Raw genomic sequence first — 6000 nt, forward strand, 5'->3', positions numbered from 1 at the left:
AAGTAAGCCAGAAACGACTGAGCGCGACATGGGTGGGTGTGTTGTCAGCGAGTTTGTGTGTTTACTTTTCAAACCCAAAAGCAGCACTAGATTATGTGACGATTTAAGACCCACTAAGCTGGACCAAATCTCACCCCGTACACACAACCAGACTGATAATGAGAGAGAGAATTACAGAAGATATTATCGAAAAGCGCAAGGTGGACAGGCATAAGGAGAAATAGAAGAGGAAAAAACAGAAACAAAAACCTCATGACCACATCCTCTTTCTCACCCTGGGAGTGTAAAGCCCACTGCTGCCTAAGCTCTTGCCCAGTGTATGCTATCTCATTTCCAGGGGCTTTTTTTTTCTTCTTCATTCGGTTCCTCCCCCAGGGCTTTCCACACAGCCCGAGAGCCCCCTCTGAAATATTCACAAGGCACCTGAGGACACAGGTCTTTGTGGGGCGGTTCCAGGGAGGTCGGCTCCGGTTTAACCCACACAACGAGTGCCTAATCTAGGGGGATGAACACATCTAAGTGGCTGATGAGCACAGCTGTCACTCCACACACACACACACACACACACACACACACAAACAAACACAAACACACACACACACAGCTCTAGGGAGCAAAGCGCACCTGTATGCATCCTCACTCACACAAAAGAACTTTCACAATCTAGTTTAAATGTCCACTCGGAAGATAAGCACGGCGAAGGAGTATTTTGACTTGTTCATTAGTCATACTCGTATGAAATTTTATACTGGTTTAAAAGGAAAACATTATGAATGAAACTCAATTGACGTTAATAGATCCTATATCCTATACCGCCTGTCATGTGTACAAGTACACGTTCAAACCCAGATGTGAAATAAACATTTGCATTTGCTATTGAATTTGCATACTGCCTATAGATTTATTGTCTATATTGTCTCAGTTTGGGATTTGACTGTTTGACACAGACTGTTTTTTTTTTTTAACTAGTCGGTTACAAAATTCCAGTTTCACGTTAATTAGTTGTGGCATTAGTTGGCACACATCCCTATTGATAACGCATATGGTGTGAGGGTGTAAAAATGAAATAAAAAATTCAAAACGCAACAATTGTCTGCTGAACAGTCATGTTTGTGTTCAGCTTTAAATATTGATGCGAATCAAAAAGGAGGCATTAAACGAGACACGTACCGTACAGATGTTTAATGCACAGTATTCATGAGTGTGTTTCTAAGCTGATAAATATAATGTCAGGCTTTGTGTGGTCTTAAAGTGAGGGGGAGAAGCCGGTCCCCAGTGTTGTTGCAGGTTCATGATTTCTAACCTGTTACCCACACAACACAGCCCACAGCCCGGGGAGAGCAGCCATCTTCCACACACTCCACCCACACACACACACACACACACTCAGCTGTGTGTCGTGTCAGCTTGCACCCCCATACCCTGCCCCCCCACATCAGCACCCTTTCTCCACCGTTCACACACACACACAAACACGGCCAGTTGAACTACCCCCTCTTTATCTGTTTCTCCATCCCTCTGCACCATCAGCCACCTCCTCCCCCATATCTTGTCTTTCTGTGCAAATGTTCAGATTAACAACCGCAACCACCCTGAATAAACACAGCACTGCACTTACTTGTTCAACTAACTGCCTGAACCTCCCTCAAGATACACTTGCACATCCACACACATGTTAAACATGCATGCTGAAACATTAGAACAGTACAAACAGTCAAAACAAACTCCAGCGGGGTGGAAACCCTCATTTAAAATGAAGAATAATTCAGCACGTAAAAATAACATTCAGGGTTAAATACAAGTTCTGCACTTTTAGAAGCGTCTATGCTATCGATTTCCATAGAAAATGTCAACTTTAGTTTGCAGAGTCGGAACAGAAACTGTGTTGACAGAGTTGCACTTACAGTGGAAGTCTATGGGGCATTAATTTGCTGTTTTGTTTGTTTTTACGAACTGAGGCATAATTACCAAACCAGGCTCTCTGGAAAAATCTGATATTTCTGCTAAATGGTTTTACATTGATTCTTACATGTTCCGTGGCTTTCAAAGTGAAAAGTCCAATGAGGGGAATGTGAATCTGGCAACGTTTTATTACATTGTTTGTTGTACGTATCGCGGCAGTTCGGGATTGAGTGGCTCTCAAAGGTTATTCCCGTTTAAAAAAAATTGACTATCTATACTAAACCTTTACCATAAAACTAAAAGATAGTGATAACAAAAGCAAACGTGAGCTAAAAACGCATTTGCTGAAGGTTGGGCGAAACGATTTTGAATGCGCGATTGCTTTTTACTTTCACTTTTGAATTCGCGATCACGCGTATCCTGTGTATAGGCCTATAATTTGCAGGCATCATATTTCTATATGCTAGGTATTGAAACCGCTTTCGAATTCACTCTCACCAAGCAAAACCACAGTGGGGGTGGTGCTGCGGTGGGCAAGTAATGAAATCGGTGTACAGCCGAACACCATGTAACACCGGTAACACTGACTACCACAGCAAGCGTAGTGAAAAGGAATAAACGTTGTTGGTGTTCTACTGCCTTTAGTGTTCGTTTCAGCTGAAAAATGCAGCGAATTGTAGGTACGTTTTTGGACTTTTGCCAAAATGTAGGTAGAGGCGCATTTTTCCATTGAGCCTATGTCGAATGATCCTCTGTGGTACAGCAAGCCGTCAATAGAGTTTAACTTGTATTTAATATTCTATTAACAGCTTAGTAAGCGCTGGACGTGGACAGATATGATATTTCGGCTTCATTAAAACGCTGCTCTTTACTCTTATTTCAGTCCCTCTCTTCCCTTTACCCCACGCAGTAGGAACCAGTTCCCCTCCCCTGCTTTCTGTTGACACAATACAGCCACACCTGTGAGGAAGTCAATATGCATAGTGGACCAAATCCCCCTCCTGTCTAAAATGTTCTCCCAGTTACACACATACGGATTCTCCATTAAACAAAAACACCTGGACACGACCCTGACCCGCAACACTGCCCTCTAGAATGAGAGCTCTTGCTAAAAAGAACACACAAATACAGTGTGTGCACGTATCGAAGAACGCTGTTATCTAAAGTGACTTAAAGCATACTTATAAAGGTATATATTTGTGCACTCAATGTGATTCAAACCCCTGGCGCTGTTAGCAACACGCTCTACCTGTCAAACACTTTATACTCAAGTAAAGGAAGGTGGCAAAGCAAAGACTAGGGAAGCACCACATTTTAGTGGTTAATAACAGTTTGGAACTATCAAAGTACATGACAGATACAAAGACTGTATGCGGATCTCTTGTCCTGGATGGGTCAGTCCAGCACATGGTGTTATTAAATGATTCTAGGCTACCCTGAATGACTGTTTTCCATCCCAGGAGGAGAGAGAGAGAGAGAGAGAGAGAGAGAGAGATGTGTGGACAGCCTGTACCTGACAGCACCATCACACACACACACACACACACACACACACACACACACACACACAACTAACATCAAGACAACATCAGTTACAATCTTTACATCTACATTAGACGTTATGGATAAATAATGCCATTGTCATGTTAATTAACTCGTTGTTTAATTAAAATACAGGTCACGGGTGTCAGAGGTGAATTAGACCTATAAAAATGATCTGCAAAGGAAGTTGTCATGTTGGCTTCATTCTGTGTAGATGGGCATGAGGACAGTTCCTTACATAACCAGTTCTTCTGCTCAACTGACTCATTTTTGCACTGCAGACAGCCACAGTGCCATAAATATATGAATGTAACTTTAAAAAGCGAGATGTTTACAATTATTCACGTTCTTATATAGTTATGTTATTTATCAGCGCGGTAAATTTCGCACGTAAATGCGTTAAGTAGCCTTACATGTATTGACAATACGACATTTTCGCCTATACATTTCCAACAAACCAATCAGAATCGGGTGCACCTGTAGCGAACAAGAGCCGACACAGCGCGAGCAAGCGTCATAATAATCAATACAGAGTGCTACATTCTTTTGACACGCGCTGAACGATACATTGTTGCGCGTGACGCTCGATTCGAATCTATCAATTCATAGACGCGCGTTCGAATTCATTGTTGACGTATATCTGTAAAACCGCTTATGTTTCGCCGTAGGCGAGTCAAACAAGTGGGGTCGCTCCCCTTAAAACCAACCCGTCAGCGAAGAGAAAATGGAGGAAGACGGAACTGACCAGCTTTAAGGGGGCAGACGGGGGGAAAAAGAGACAATAACCCGAAGAGCAGCGCTCATGTCACCTAACGCTTTCCTCAGTGAAGACTCAAATACACTCCGCTCTCCTCAACTTGAGTGAAGTATTAGGCTACGAGCCCCTGGGTTTAATTATGCAGGAAATAAAATAATAGAAAAGTGTGTCCCAAAAAAAAAAAAAAAAAAAAAATCCCCTTCCCTTTTCTGGTAGTAGGTTTAGGGTGTTGACGCAGCAGAAATTTCCAGCTGGAGAAATTCCCCTTTTGGAGGTTAAATGAGGGGAGGAGAGTGGGGTTAAGCCCTTGCCTGCCAAAGCTGAGCTTTTCATTTAAATACCACCAACACCACATGCACTGACCCCCCCAAAGGACATGATTTTAGGATTAAAACTTATGGCAAATGTTGTAGCCTAATATAAATAGTATTAAGTTCTCAATGGTGAAATATGAAACACCGCGCGTCGAGACAAAAAGAAAGTCTCCCATCACTGCAATAAAAGTATCCTGAATGAATGACTGCACATCTGACAGCTGTTCTCAGCGCGTGCATCATCTGTCATGAACATGTTCTCACCTGGAGACGTCAAACAGGTTGCTGTCACGCAGTCTACTTAATGACGTGAAATAAAACAAACACACCGGCCTCGCGGAAACTCACAACTTCAACTTACCTGGATACCTGTGTTGAGGCGCGAGCTCATGTCTCTGCTGCCATACATCCAGATGACAAGTCAAGATTGTAAAAGCACTGAGAGTGAAGCCTGTGCGGTGGTCAGGAGAGCTGTTAGAGATAGTGTGGAAAGGTGAGAGAGGCATACCTGTTAACCCATGAGTTCTGGGGGGAGCGCGATGTCGATGCTTTGGAGCTCCAGTGTTTGCTCGTGACAGGTTTGAGAGAGTGTGCACGTCAACAATGTCAGCAGTCAGCTGGGAGACGCGCGTGTGTCGGTCAGTGTAATTCCCCTGCTCGCTGTCTCCCTCTCTCCACGCTCGTCTTTTTCTGTAATTCTCCCTCCCCTGCTTTTCCGTGTCTCGGTATCAGGAACCAACCTCCCCCTCTCTCTCTCTCTGTATGCGTGTATGTGTGTGTGTGTGTCTCTCTCTCTCGCTCTCTCGCTCGACTGAGAGTCAAATACAGGAAATGAGGCAACATAAACGCTCACATTCACCATCGAACCCTGGACAGCTCCAGCTGAACTCATGCAGCCATGAAGCCTCCAGGTCAATTATGAATATACAGAGGGCAACAAGCCCACTTTATTATTACAAAGATGCTTATCCTACTAATATGACAGGTGGAATACGGATGCTGGATTTAAATTTGATTTCGTCCTTGCATACTCAAAATCAATCAATAAAAGCAAAAATAATTTGATTAAAATAAAAATACAATTAAATTATTTAATTAAAAATAAATGTTATAATCCGCGTCAATTTGATATATGCATGACGTGTAAATATAAAAATGTAATTTGTGAAATTAATATAATACAATATATATATTGAATCATTTAGCAGACGCTTTTATCCCAAGCAACTTATTATATATGATGTTAAAATATGTAAAAATACATATTGCTATTTTAACTATTGGAGCGGCCATTGTCTTTCCTAATTTCCCCTTATTTTATTTTTCTCCCATTGATTTCTTTAAAACACGAATTGCTCATTTTATAACTCGTCTGTTAGAGCTGCGAGTGCCCAGTTCACAGGGCATGTGATGATTTTTCCTGTGGCTCCTGCTGAATTTGCACGAGGAAGCGTCTGTGCGTATAGGCGCGTGTAGGCGTCAGTG

General features: G+C 42.5%; 1 protein-coding gene across 2 annotated transcripts in view; it reads right to left on the reverse strand.

The window, feature by feature from the left end:
- The window catches only part of zbtb46 (zinc finger and BTB domain containing 46), a 76404-nt gene extending 71009 nt beyond the window's left edge, over positions 1-5395 (reverse strand). Inside the window, exon 1 of one of the 2 annotated variants that reach the window (XM_084427879.1) lies at positions 5024-5395. The gene's annotated coding sequence lies outside the window, so the exon portion shown is untranslated. Of the gene's footprint in view, positions 1-4876; positions 4996-5023 lie in introns of those variants that run through there. The other variant, XM_084427878.1, reaches the window with a different exon arrangement.
- Between the last annotated feature and the right edge of the window lie 605 nt (positions 5396-6000).

The sequence above is a fragment of the Rutilus rutilus genome (genome assembly GCF_951802725.1).
Source record: "Rutilus rutilus genome assembly, chromosome: 13".
Taxonomy (NCBI): domain Eukaryota; kingdom Metazoa; phylum Chordata; class Actinopteri; order Cypriniformes; family Leuciscidae; genus Rutilus; species Rutilus rutilus.